Below are 15,639 nucleotides of genomic sequence, written 5' to 3' on the forward strand. Positions count from 1 at the left end.
CTGGCCTATTCATTAGAATACTGTTTGACTTTGAACATCATCAAGGCTCTTCAAAGTAGACATCAGATTAGAAGGAGAAAATGTCTTATATGTACTAATGTAACTCACGATTAGTATTAACAAGTGTGTTCCAATTGCCAACTGAATTTCCACAATAGTCCAGCAAATATGAAAAAGTAAAGAAGGACAGATTCTGCTGTGAGTGGAGACAGAATATCAGCATCTCCATCCAAACTCTACGTCTGAGTCTTTTCCATTCAACAGGTTCTGACACAGAGCAGTTGCTTTGTATTACCAGGTACCAGCCATTGTTGCTTCATAACTGTGCATGTACAAGTGCTTCGACATATGTTGGTCGTGTATGGCGGTAGAATCATAAGTTATTTCAGGCGGACATGGCCACGCTCCAGTGAGCAGCAGTAACTACAACAAAGGCACAAATGGCAGAAACATAATGTTATTTTCTGTTTCTTTCACACTAGATACTGTTCGAAAAAAAATAAACCCACTCAGCCCTTCACTTTACTTCCAAATGAGTCTGTTGAACACTGGTCACAAGTCAGATGAGAAGGGAAGAAAGCAAAGTTGTAATCCATTAAATATCTCTAAATTTCATAATTAGTTCTCTAAAGTTGACAGCAATAATAATCTGGTTAACCCTCCGGTATCTGGGTGCGCCTTTTAGGCACGCTTTGCACTTTGTGTTAAAAAATTTCATATTATTTTTCACAATTTAAATAAGGTTAGAATTCAAAAGTTGTTCATTTTTGCATGATCTTTAAAATTCTGGCCACCAACTAAAATTTGCTCATTGTAAACCAAAGAAAATTACAAGACTAGCATCTGTCTCCCAAGTGTGCCTAAAACGCACTTTCTTCCATTTGATATGTATGATTAGGGCTGACCTTGATTTACAAAAGTAAAATCAAATTAGAGCAGGAAAATAAATCAATATATAATATTAATAGTTTGATTTATAGGTGTGCATTTTACGTACACTTGGTGACAGATGCTAGTATATTGTACATTTGACCTAGCGCCAAAAATGTTGGAGTTAATCATTGACATATGCTAGGCTGCAAAAATCAAATAATATGTGATCCACTTTTTATGTAGTATATTGAAAAAAAAAAATTTTGTGTGTTTTTGCATCAAAAAATGGTTTGTTTACATTACAAACACAGCATTTAAAGGGTTAAAAAATGTGACCATTATTGAGTATTTGGTATTTTTATTCATGGCTCAAGTTGATGAAATAGAAAAAGTGTAAAAGAATTAAAAACAAACTGTGAAAATTTTTGACATTATTCCACAAGTGTGCCAAAAAGACACACTTGGTGCTTAGTAAGGGTCTTGCTGGATGGGATACCAGAGGGTTAATGCACAATTCTGCTGCTTATGACTGTCAACTGTATAACACCTTCTGAAGCAGGGTTAGGTTTGTTTTTTTTGCTTCCTTAGGTTATGAATTAGACATTAATGTGCAGTAATTACAAATGTAAGGAGTGGAACATTTGCATAATTATTATGTGTAAAGTAATGAAATAAAGCAAGCATTGCCATGTCTTTCAGATGTGTCCCATATCACAGTGGATTTAGCCGAGTGTTGTTGTTTTAATCATGTAAAGCCTCAGCTCGTTCAGTTCCTTGCTTTCTGTTTTACTGTATGTTTCTATAGACAGGGGAAATAGTTCCAGTACTACAGGACTGGGTTACTTTGGAAACTGTCTTTATGTACAGTTGCCTGTATGACACGGTCAAAGAGATTTACACCACATTCCAGCACATGAAAGGAGCCTCATTTTACATTCACAGGACCTGCCTCCACATTGAGGCTTTGAACTTCCATTAAGCCATTATCTCCACACAGTGCAATTCAGTTAATTTTTGAACTTCAGGGATGGACGCCTCCTCCCCTCCCCCCACACTGCCTCTGCAGATGTTGTGTTGAGTGTCAAGTTTACTCTCTGTACTGGGGCATTAACTGAAAAGTCGGTTTGTCGACGCATCGACGTCTGTGGCACAAGTCGACGTTACTTTGGAGGAGTCGACTAGTCGTGTGTTATTCTCTCTCTCCCTTCCATCACCCGACAGCGCGCGAGCCGTCATTCAGCGCATGTCGATACTCTCATCGTTATATATCGGCTAAAATTTGCTTAGAGGTTATTTATGTCTTTGTGCATAAGAAATCAATATAAGTGTATTGTGTTGGTAAATACAAGTTCTGCAAATGTACAGGATTTCAGTTCTGTTCAACATGTTGATGGTCATATGAACTATGTTTCAGGTCAAAAATGTCCAATTTCATCACAATTAATGCTATATTTTCATGTCACAAATGGCCAAGTTATTTTAACTGAATTTACCTGAAAAACAAATATTCTATTCTTTTAGATTCCCCAATTTTTCTTACCAGATTCTATCCTACATATCACGTTTTATTTTTACAGGTTCAAAATGGAGTATGGTGCTGATCCATCCTGCTTATGTTACACCAATACATATATGAAGAATGTCACATGTCACTTTTAAATCAACAGTTTTCTAATAATAAGCATTTTTATAAAGAAATAACAATTCTATATGTTATTTACTCTTTAATATGATGATAAACTATACAATAAATAATTATGATCCTAGTTTTGGCACAGGGATCATTAGTGTAAACGGTGACATGGCTGCAGAGCATCAGTATGATGGGATTTGTAACAACCATGTCACATCCGTCCACTGCCACATTTTGTTTTTGTGTCAGCTGTTATTGTTTTAGATCCACAATACTAACATTATGAATAAGAGCAGAATTAGCAATAGTAAGTATATAAGTTTATTCCTAATAAAGTACTGGTACTGACCAGAGCATCATGGGTAATGTCACATCCGTCCACCAGTAAAAGTTTTCACATACACGTGCTATTCAAAATCCAATGTTTCTGAAAATAGAGCTTCCACTGTCAAATAATATCAGTAGTCTGTGCACAAATGGATTAGCATAATTTCAACACAGTTCTATGCATTTCTTACAACTTTTTTTTTTTTTTGACAACAATGGCCACTCATTTGACCCCCTAAGGAAATTTTAGCCAATATGAAAACATGGAGTTCAGTGAGTGGTAGTGAGGCGCGGATCAGCGGACCTAGCTCAGGTTGGTGCAGGTCCAAAAAATGTCACTTTATTTGCGTGTCAGGTCAAAAAATTCCACAAAGTGGCTTAAAAAAAAAAAAAAAAAAAAAAAAAAATCGACCCATGCATCACTAGCACAAGGCCAACACTGAAGGAAGAAGACGACTCAGAGTAGGAACTAAATGACTGTGATCTAGAAAAACTCTGGTCTCAGTAATGTTCTGAACCATGGAAGCTCCATCAATGCTGAATAATAATTTGAACAGCCAGTGTGTTGGATTATTCTGTTCATTTATTTCATTCAGACAATGCACTCTTTCTCTAACATGCTGTGTGTCTTTATGCCGCTGTCTGAACCTTTTCCCACTTTATGTTGTTCAGTTAAATTTAAAAGAAAATTCAAGGTGTTAACTACGTTTGTTTTGGTTAAATGTCTGAGAAGGACTGTTGATGCTTGTGTCTTAGTTTTTATTCTGCTCTTACTGAACATTGTTAATGTTCCAATGAACGTTAGTACAAGTTGCTCATTGTTGAACGGCTGTGTGTCTGCGGTGTTCCTCCGCTGTCAATGTGATGACGTCATCATACGACAAGTCAACTCGACTTCGACTTTATTGACAAATAAGTCGATCCGAAAAACATCTGAAGTCACTAATGCCCTACTATGTAGTGTGTAAACTGGCCAAGATGTTTGGACGAGCATGTGCTGTGTTCACTTTTAAAAACCTCTTGTTTTTTTGTTCTCTTTTCCAGTTGCACCATCTATCCATGAGATGAAAAGCCATGGGGTTGGTCTGGGCCGCACAGCTCTGCTAAGATGTGAGGCAGCTGCTGTGCCTTCTCCGACTTTTGAGTGGTACAAGGGGGAGAAACGGTGAGTCCAGTTTGATTGTCCAGTAAATGCATCTTGGCTTCGACTCCATTCCATTGCCCACTGGAGTTGGCCTGGAATGAACGAATCAAAGGCAAAGCAAATGTATTAGTACAGCACCAGTCACACACAAGGCGGGAAATACACACTTACTTCCATAAACGCAGTGTGTGTCTGCATGGTCACGTATTATGTCAGGACCTCTTTTGTGCATGTGGGTCACTTCAGGGTCACATTCTGTTCAGACTCAAAACTGATAGAAGTCGCATCTAATGTGGAATATGAACCAACACACACAAAAAAAACTGGATTTCACCAAAAATGCATTAAGACCTACTGTCTGAATGTAGCCGTAATATTCACATGTAAAATAATCTAAACCAGGGGTCTAAACATGCGGCCGTGGGCCAAAATATGGCCCGCCAAAGGGTCCAATCCGGCCCGTGGGATGAATTTGCAAAGTGCAAAAATTCCACAGTCAAGCCTGTTGAGCTCATTTAGTTCAGGTTCCACATACAGACCAATATGATCTACAGTCAAATAACAGCATAATATCCTATAAAAAACAATGACTTCATATTTTCTTCTTGGTTTGATGTGAAAAAAATAATATTACACTATGCCTATAAACAATGACAACTTCAAATTTTGTCTTTGTTTTAGTGCAAAAAATAACTTTAAATTATGGAAATATTACCTTTTCAAACTATCCTGTAAAAATAAATAGTGAATAACCTGAACAAATATGAACAACCTGAAATGTCTAAAGAAAATAAACACAATTTTAACTATGTTCTGCCTGTTACTCAGTGTTTAGTGTCTTTGTAGATCGATCCATAATGCACATGTAGAAATAATAAGTTGAGGCAGAATATTGTTAAAATCGCACTTATTTTTCTTAAGAAATTTCACTTTTTTTAAGGTGATTCACATTTTTATGTTGGATAGTTTATAAAAGTAAGTATTTTCATAATTTAATGGGGTTTTTTGCACTAAAACAAAGACAAAAATTTGGAGTTGTCATAATTTATCGGCTACTATTTATCAGTTATATTATTTTACTGGTCCGCCCACTGGAGATCAAATCAGGCTGAATGTGGCCCCCTGAAAAAAATGAGTTTGAGACCCTGATCTAAAGAAATGCAACTTTTTTTGGGACCCATGTGTCTGGCGTCTTACCTCCTGCACAGTCAGAGATGGCCACACCCACCAACACAGACCAGAGGAACGTAGGTGATGTCACAGTGCTGCATTCAAGGACAATCGGCTCACAGCCCATTTCACTATCTCCAGGCACTTCACTTATTGTCAGTAAAATATTTAAAGCAGGGGTGTATAACTCATTTTAGTTCAGGGGCCACATTTAGCTAAATTTGATCTGAAATGGGCCAGAAAATAATAACATAATAATATATAAATAATGTCAACTCCAAAATTTCTCTGTTTCGAGCGAAAAAAAAGTAGATTTACATTATGAAAAGGTTTACATCTACAAACTATCCTTTCAAAAGATGTGAATAACATGAACAAACTGGAAAAATAAGTGTAATTTTAACAATGCTATGCCTCAGTTTGTCATTTACTTACAGATCACAGTGGATCTACAAACACACAAAACATTTAATATCAGGCAGAATATTGTTACAACTAAAAGAAAAAAAAAACTCTTAAGGCTTTTCACGTTGTTCATATTTGTTCAGGTTATTCACTTTTTTTGCGAAATTATACTTTGTTTTAGTATAAATACAAGAACATATTTCCATTTCCAAACAGAAAAATTTGGAGTTGTCATTATTTCTATGTTACGATGAGTATTTTACTGGTTCTGACCCACTGGAGATTGAATTGGTCTGAATGTGGAACCTGAACCAAAAGGATTGTTAATATCTTAGTGTAATTTTTGCATTTGACAAATTCATCCCAACGGCCAGACTGGACCTTTTGGCGGGACAGATTTAGCCCCGAACTGCATGTTTGACACCTGTGATTTAGAGGAATTTACTGAAAAATGAACTGAAATGACTTCTTTTTACTGCCCTGTTCCATAAGGGTGTGTTTGACAGGAATGCTGAGGTCACTCTTGATTGTTGACATTCATTCAGGAATAGATGATGGGAAAGATGTTTTCACCTGCTTTTCTCTCACTCATCAGTTTGTTTTGCCTAAAGTCTGGTGTCTGAGGGAGAGCCCACCCAAATATTCCGGCAGAAGTCGTTTGTGCCTCTTCCTCAACTTGCATCCTAATGAACTGTTTGCCGGCAACTGGCTTAAATCATTCGCATCACATACATCAATCAGTCTGGATTCAAGTGTGAGTTCTTGAATTTAAAAACCAAATTACCCCCATTACCCATCATTTACCCACCTGGTGAGCACAATTTCAATCATCAGCTCACACTGTGCTAATTGTAATTATGGGGTGGATTCAATTTATTCCAATTGCTAAGGAGGCAAGTTGGCATGATTCTAGTCTTTACTTAATTCAAGGACTTGTTCTTTCTGTGACTTCTTACATAGCTGAATGGTGATTTCTTAATTTACTCCTCATCCTGTGAAGGCCATTAATATAAGGGCTTAAGCTCAAAGGATGTGTGTTTTCTGTACAGGGTTGACACAGGCTGTATTTACCAAGGTTATTATCGTTAACGAAAATTAACGAAATGATGAAAACTAGAATTGTCAAAACATTTTCGTTAACTGAATAAATAAAACCTATAATTAAAAGAAAAAAAAAACAATAACTGACTGAAACTGTGTTGTGTGCTTATAAAAACTAACTAAAACGGATGAAAATTAGGGATAAAATTCCCTTCGTTTTCGTCTTTGTCAATGTCGGATTGATATGAGATCGATTTATTCCCTCAAGCAATTTTAGCTGCTGGCACCAAACGATATTTAATGGTCCGTCACTTCTCGTCACATGTCGTTTAGAGTCAGCTTTTCGTCCCCACTCTACCTGGAAACATGGAGACTAAAGTTGGGAGAAAGCAGCAGAGTCCTGTCTGGGATTATTTGAATACGACGGTGAAGAAGATAAAAGATATAAATGAAACTGAAACTAAACTAAAACTAAGCATTTAGAAAATAACAATAACTAATAAAAACTGGCAAACCTGCTCTAAAAACTAATTAAAACTAACTGAATTAGAGAAAAAAAAAGTCCAAACTAAATAAAACTGAACTACAGTGATCCCTTATTTTTCGTGGTTAATGGGGACCGGCGCCCCCCGCAAAAATCGAAAATCTGTGAACTGGAGCGGAGCCCCCGAGCCTATCCTAGACCTAGGTACATGTATGTATGTATCTATAAATAGTATGTAAGTCCTGCAAATGTAATAATTATGAAATAAATGAGATATATATATAAAAGAAAACAATGATTAGTACATGTATACATGCATATATATAGATCGGATACATGTACATGTACGTACTGTAAAACATCTGAAAGAAAAGAATGTAGAAAGTAAACAAAACACACACACACATGCATACGTACTAACAGCTGATACGTACTCTCTCCTCTCTTCATTCGTGAAGCTTATCCATCGTATACGTACACACGAACACACGCACATCTACTCCCAGCTCTTTTCCTTCATATGCACAAGAAACGAATCAGTTCTCTCTTCTCTCTTTGGTCTCGAGCATCAACACACACAAACACACATACATGCATGAACTGACATTTCTACATATTCTCTCTCTCTCTCTCTCTCTCTCTCTGGCAGCTGCGGCCTCTCGTCTGCTGTGGGGTGGATTTTCACGGAATTTCCGCAATTTTTCTTGATTTTTATTTTTTGACGAATATTTCTGAAAAATCCGCGAATAAAAAACCGCGGAACTTAAAGCGCGAATTGGCAAGGGATCACTGTATAATAGAATGCAAACCTCCGCCAAGCACCCCGAACGGTGTGCATGTATGGATCGGCTCTTTCTTTTTAAATTAAATAGTTTCAAGGTTGTTCCATACCGCAGAAAAATTGCGGTCAAACATGCTAATAAAAAATAACAAAAGTCAACAGAGCATAACAGAAGAGAAATGGAGCGGAACGAAATTTCGTACAAAGTTGAAGCTTGGTACCAGTCATGTGTATGTCAAATTATATTCAATTCCAATCAATATTTGTTGAGTTATAATGAAAAATGCGTTGTAAATGGGATTTTCAATGTTAAATGTAAATGTCCACAGAGTCCACATTCCACGGTGGATGTGGACAATTTTGTGCCAGATACAAGATATTGTTATAAGCTACGGGTGGATCAAATTGGAGGCTAATCAGAGTCGTTTTGAATTTTTTATGAATTTTCGAAAATTGCTCAATGATGAGAGATAGGAAAATATGAGATTTTGTGACCTTGCTGTGACCTTGAACTTTGGCCTACTTGGCCCAAAATTTAATGGGTTGGTCCAGGGCCTAGGCCTATCTGTGGGGAAGATTTGGTAAAGATGGTTGGACTAGTTTTCCTGCAAAGTTGCTAAAAAACAAACAAACACGTAAACAAACAAACACACAAGCAAAGTGATCACAATACCTCTGGCAGAGGTAATAAAACTAAAACTAAACTTAAACTAAGCATTTACAAAATAACGAAATCTAATTAAAAAAAAACTAGCAATCTTGCTCTAAAAGCTAATTAAAAATAACTGAATTAGAGAAAAAAAAGTCTGAACTAAATAAAACTAAACTATAATGAAAATCCTAAACTATTCTAACCTTGGTATTCACTCCTCTCCCAGTCACTCTGTATGGGAAACCAAGGCCACAGCTCATTGTGGCTTCGTGTGGATGCAGCCCTATCATTGGAGCACTGCCACTGCTAGCGGTCTTTATCAGCAGTTGAGTGACAGTTTTGACAAGTAAATCTTCTCTTGATGTGTCACCACTTTCATTCCTCAATGGAGGTGGGTGAGTGTTTATGCATGCGTATGTAAGGGAGGGGAGATTTCTTTCACAGTGACAGTGGGGAGCATCGACGACTTTGATGTCAAACTAGTGAAGAGGCAGGGCTCACTCTCACACAGATGCCGAGATTATCAGCTGAATGTTCGACTAACATTTGAGGAAGTTGCTTTGGGAGAGGGAACCACAGCGGATATTTGCTGGACATAAGGTCACGCAGTATTTCAACTCTGAGTGCCTCTCACAGCGAGCCAAGACACAGTTCACAAGGGGCGCAAGCGGGAGGATAGAACAGAAACACTGATTAAAACAAACGCAGCTGTAATATAATGCCACAGTCAGGGATACACATCATACACGGTTACAGAGAGAAATTTAATCTTTCAGGCTGCTAAAGATCATCACCAACTGCCAGAGTTAACAACAAAGCGTTTGTCAATTTCACAGCACAGATGCCAAGCACAACTGGAATAGGATTTATTGTAATCCTCCTCCACCTGCAACAAAATGATGAACATGTCAACCGGCATCCAGCTGCTTTACCCCTGGGTCATTTCTTTCTCCCCTCAGTTCTTCAAAGAACCTCTCCAAAGCAGTGTCACACCACCAAGGGATAAATAGATCTGTTGAAGAGGGTGATAAAGGACTGCACGATCTCAAGATCCACTAAGGATGACAAATATTTGGATCATCCTTGACTCATGGCACTTCCCCCTGTGACACCGACTGTGTGCGAACAGTCACAGGCTCATTTGTTGTGATTGTCTGCTCTGTTTTTAGGATTATCAAGGGTCAGGGCATCGACATCAAGAGCCTCAGCTCAAGATCAGTCCTCACAGTGAACAACATGACAGAGGATCGTTACGGGAACTACCATGTGTCGCCTCCAACAAGCTAGGGACAGCCAACGCCAGTGTGCCTCTCATCCGTAAGTTGTCCTTCTACCTTCTATGGCTGCTTTAGAAGAATGGTACAAAGTCAGAGGGCTGCAAGATGTGGTTGAGGTGAACAGGAAGGTTTTGTTTTGTATTTCTGATACGTATTGATCTGAGGTAACAGCCAGTGTTCAGCCCAACAGTGCAGCTCAGTGTCCACTCGTAGAAACAGTCTCAGTTGTTGTGTATGTTGGTTACCAGCTGTTGTCTGGAAGTGTGTGGGTGTGCTTGGTGAGTGTTTGGTTTTCTGAATAAGGAACCTAGCTATAAGGAAACAACTCACCAATTATAAAAGGAGGCCAGCCATGCGAAGTGGAATGCCAAGTAGGACCATGACTCAGACTTACATGAGGTCTGAAAGTCAACCTTTTCATTGCTTTCAACGCTCCTTGAGGCGTCCAATGGGGTTTCACAGAGGCCAGATATTCAGCTGGGGCCAAACAGCTGGGGCATCTTGTCTGTAGAATAATTTTCAGTTTGATGAGCATTCTTATCTCAATTAAGGCACAATACAAAGGCACATGTTTGTCTACTTCTTCCTCTACTACACTGCAAAATGGAAAGTTTGCAGTGACAAATGTGGCTATATTGTAAATATTTGTTGTCATGGAGAACAGACGAGACAGAACCACAGAGGTGGGGGGACTTAAGTCAGACTTAACCCAAAGACCCAGTGCTACATTTGTGGCAGTTCCCAAATTAATTTTTCTCCATATTTAACCTTTCTTAAGTGATTTATCACCATTTATTTTAATGTTATTGTCTTTATTTAGCATTTTTTCAGTGAAAATCAGGTATTTTCCTATATTTAATTCACCAATCATGTAGATGTTCATTAACCTGTTAAACCCTGACCACATTTTCAGGGGAAAAACACCTAAAAAGACACCCAAAGTAAATGAAGAATTACTCCACAATAAGAAGGTTCATATGGATGTTCTTGGTGTCTATGGACATTTAGAGACCTCACAGAATCTATTCCCATTGTCTAAAATATTGTATCTATTACTACGCCTGAGTAAACTGTAACAAACTAAGAGAGAAATTAGAATTTTTTTATCCTTGCCTGTTTTTGTTTTTTTGTTTTTTTTTGGCTGGATTGACGATGATATGCATGAATTAATTGTTTGTGTCAGAGATTTTTAATAGCATATATTTCACCCCACAAAGATTAAAAATCATGTTTGAACATTAAAGTATGCACTAAAATACACTTTTGATGTACTTTTATTAACATTAGGGTCAAAACTTTGAGCAAAAGTTGGAAAAAAAACTTCCATTGTCCTGATTTATTGTATTTTTATAGTAGATAAATATTAATATAATTTTTTCGGCCGTGGGCGGGCTGATCGGGCTGAAGAGCTCAGAGTAAAGTTGAGGGTTATTGTATGAGAAACAGAGAAAACTGAAAGAAAGTGACTTTCAGCAAAGATATCATTAACTGAACATAAGCCTGGTGTGTCCATGCACTGTCATTGATCCAACTCTACTTTAAGTTTTACTGGTGAATCAATGTTGTAGAAGATGAGGGTGTTTCCATGGTAACTATGGAGCCTCTGAACATCCAAATGAGTCATATCTGATGACCATGAAAAGATGAAGAACTGTATTTTACACCAATTATTGACTTGGATTGATAAAATCGGTGGACCAACAGGTATTAAACAGTATTATTATTATCAGTAGATAATTTTGGTCACCGTGGATGTTTGGGTCTTTACGGGTTAAGTTACAGTTTTTACGACTTGAGACTTGTGTGACTTTGACTTAGCTTGACTTCCCTTGACTTGACTTGTGACATGACTTGACAGGTCATCATGCTCAGAAATATATGAAATGTCATGCTTGATATTTGAAATATGATTTATTTTGAAGCATCTTCCTTTCAAAATAGAGACAGAGAAGAATTGAAGATTACAGTCAACTGTTACAACGTCACTCACTATTATTGTTCATTTGGAAGATTTGTATTCGAAAGCACAACTTTTCCTGTAAAAGAGATCATCCAAAGTTCATATGACTTGGCTCATCGCTTGTTTGACCTGAACGCTTTCGCCTTGACTTTAATGATTTTTGCTGCAGAAAACTTAGGACTTGCCTGGGTCATAAAGGTGAAGACTCGAGACTCGTGTTGCTTGCACTTGTGATTTACTCCCACCTCTGTAGAGCTGCACAAAACAGTCAGTGTACTCAGAATGTTCATAGTGTGTCAGCAGAGAGAAGTGAGAGGTCATTTGTCCATGATTTGTCTTTAACTGACCCTGTAAGGAAATGTGTTCTCTGTATTTAACCCGTCCTTACTTGTATTTGGACATGCTGCAGTTGGGGACCAACACACAAACACAAACTTCACATATAGAAAGGCCCTATTTTGGCTGGGATTTAAACCCAAGACCTTTTACTTTGTGCTGCCTCAAGAGCTGAAGTAAAATAAGAAGAAATAGATAGATTCATGGGCCACCTGTGGCACCTGTTACCAGTGTTGGGGAAGCTACTTTGCAAGCTTAGTTTATAAAACTACCAGTAGTTCAAACAAACGGCATTTCTACCAAGGTTATTATTGTTAACGAAAACTAACAAAATGACGAAAACTAGAATTGAAAAAACATTTTCGTTAACTGAAATAAAAAAAACTATTATTAAAAGAAAAAAAACGATAACTACCTGAAACTGTATTGTGTGCTTAAAACTAACTAAAACTTATAAAAATTATGGATAAAATTCCCTTTGTTTTCGTCTTTGTCAACATCAGATTGATATGAAAGCGATTTATTTCACTTTAGCAATTTTAGCCAGCGGCACCATACGGTAGTTCATGGTTTGTCACTTCTCGTCACTTGTCGTTTAGAGTCGTCTTCTCGTCCCAACTCTACTTAGCAACATGGAAACTAAAGTTGGGAGAAAGCAGAGTCCTGTATGGGATTTATGTGAATACGATGGCGAAGAAGATAAAAAATATGAAAAAACTAAAGGTAAACTAAAACTAAGCATTTAGAAAAAAATGTAAACTAATAAAAACTAGCAAACCTGCTCTAAAAACGAATTAAAACTAACTGAATTAGAGAAAAAAAAAAGTCAAAACTAAATAAAACTAAACTATAATGAAAATCCAAAACTATTATAACCTTGATTTCTACCCTTGGAGAAATTGAGTTTGTAAAACTACGGCTAGAAAAAGTAGTTTTAGCAACTACTTTTTATTTTCAACGTTAAATTGAGAATGTACATATGATGTATATGAAACCAAATATGGCCATGGTTGGGGTGGCACGTTGCTGTTTGGGGGTGGGGTTGGGGGAGGGTTGTCCATGGTAGTGACGACCCCATGACAAAGCATTGGAATGGTGCCAGGGCCAGCCAATCAGAGGCAGCATTGGCTGTGATGTCATGACATGATCATGGCTTCAAAGACCTTCAGGAGGAAAGAAAAGGGACTGTCTGTGTTCAGTGGTGAAATACAATTTATATCACAAAATAAATGAAAATAAATAAATAAATAAACAAAGTTGTCGCCCAGAATTGTAGTTTGCAAATTGAATGGTTAAACTGCAAAAAATGACCAAAAAAGTATTTGAACTACTTGACGTGGCACAACATATGAGTGTAGTTGAACTACCAGCCAAATGGAGTTGAACTCCATGTAGTTTAAATCTCCCCAACACTGCCTGTTAAAGACTGAAGTACGAGAAGAAGTACTGGTTAACAGCTAATATCACGTATCTCAGGGATCTGAGCTTGTTTTTTACACAAAGAGAATTTTATCATAATTATAAACAAACAAATCATTCAGACTTGCTTTTAAACGCTAAGTGTTGTGATAAGTACCAGATAAAGTGTCTCCACCCACTGGGTACACGTACACAAGGCTGAAACTTTATTGGGATTGACCTTTGACCATTTTCACCCTGAAAGAACAAGGTACTTTCTTCTTCTCCTTCAAGAACACTCAAATCTGAACCTTACACTGAGCTGCTTGATGAGTGTTCATAGACTGTTGCACATTCCTGTTATTTTGTCCATCTGCTGTTTCTGCCAAGTGATAAAAGAGCAATGACAGCAAGGGGGAGGGTAACATATTTCCCTCAACGTTTTAAAGTGAAGATGGCTGGGGAGAAAAAAATCCTTTTATATTCACTGATGAAATATGAACAGGTGAATTAAATTATTCACCAGCTTGCACTGAACCCACTGATGATAACATTGTCCCTAACAGGCCAGGAGACTCCAAATACAAAAAGATATTTCTGTGGAGTTGGCAATTGTCAAAGGAGCTCCTCTACTCCCCTGTTTGTGTATTCACAAAGAACATCAAAGGCTTGTCTCAGATCCTCAAATGGATGATCTTAATGTGACACTAGCAAGGCCTCAAAGGCAGAGCAGCAAAGGAACCATCAGAACAGACAGAGGAGCTAGCCTGTGCTACCACCCCAATTATCTCTTTGTCTGTCTATCGTGTTCCGTCTATCTGAGTCTCTTATCTCATTCACTTACTCTCACTCCTTTGTCCTCTCTCTTTCTCTCTGTCTTTCCTCTCTTTTTTTCTCTCTCATGATCATCACTAATGGAATACAGGCCAATTCTGCTGTCATTCTTAATGAGAAATGGCAAGCAATCGCCGCACCACGCTCTCTCTGTTACGTCGACGCAAATAACCAAACCAGAGGTTAGATTTCACCACGGGTGACATTGAATTTTATTTTAGAACCAGTCGATAGATATTGATGAGAACGAGAGGAAGGGGCATGCATATTTGATACAGCATCATACAATGGGGTGAATTTTAAGTGGAAATGCAGTGTGGGTGGTTTGCAGAGAATGGGGATTCAATATTTATGTGGACTGTACAGTACATATATGTGTGCGTTTTAGTTTGTTCTGTATGTTTGATTAAACTGGGGAGATTTAGCTCTGCACGAACTGATAGAGTTAAGTTAGGGTCATTTCTGTTTAACAAAGGAAGATAGATAGATAGATAGATAGATAGATAGATAGATAGATAGATAGATAGATAGATAGATAGATAGATAGATAGATAGATAGATAGATAGATAGATAGATAGATAGATAGATAGATAGATAGATAGATAGATAGATAGATAGATAGATAGATAGATAGATAGATTTGATATTGATATTATTAGATATTTCATTTGGAAGGAAACTTTTGCGGAATTTAACTTTTTTCCACTTTATTGACCTGCAGCGGTGACCAGCAGGAAGTAGTATGAAATATGGATCAAGGGGGTCAAATAAAAACAAAATGCTAAGCATCCTCATGTCAGTTTCATTAGTCTCCTGTCAAGATGCTGAAATGGAAAGGTTTGAGGTTTGGATCAACCCATAAAGACCCAAACATCCACCGACGACCAACACCATTTGTTGATCTAAACTGTTTAATACCTGTTGATCCACTGATCCTATCAATCCATGTCAATAATTGGTGTAAAATACAGTTATTCATCTTTTCATGGTCATCAGATATGACCCATTTGGACGATCAGAGGCTCCGTAGTTACCGTGGAAACACCGTCATCTTCTACAACATTGATTCACCAGTAAAACCCATGGAGTTGGATCAGTGACAGTGGATGGACACACTGGGTTTATGTTCAGTTAATGACAGATTTTGCCAAAAAAAAAAAAAAAAAGTAACTTATTTTTTTAGTTTTCCTGTTTCTGACAAAACAACCATCAACTTTAATCTGAGCTTTATGAACATTTACATGATCAGTGAATTAAATATAGGGAAATACATGATGTTCACTGAAAAAAACAAAATACAGAGGATAATATTATAATAAATTG

General features: G+C 37.5%; 1 long non-coding RNA gene across 1 annotated transcript in view; it reads left to right on the forward strand.

Moving 5' to 3' along the window:
- Positions 1-3,883: 3,883 nt before the first annotated feature.
- Positions 3,884-15,639, forward strand: part of LOC115418066 (uncharacterized) — a 106,479-nt gene continuing 94,723 nt past the window's right edge. The window contains exons 1-2 of the long non-coding RNA XR_003935240.1: positions 3,884-3,998; positions 9,680-9,827. This is a non-coding gene — a long non-coding RNA (uncharacterized LOC115418066). The remainder of the gene's footprint in view (positions 3,999-9,679; positions 9,828-15,639) is intronic.

Source organism: Sphaeramia orbicularis, chromosome 4, assembly GCF_902148855.1.
Source record: "Sphaeramia orbicularis chromosome 4, fSphaOr1.1, whole genome shotgun sequence".
In the NCBI taxonomy this organism is placed as follows: Eukaryota; Metazoa; Chordata; class Actinopteri; order Kurtiformes; family Apogonidae; genus Sphaeramia; species Sphaeramia orbicularis.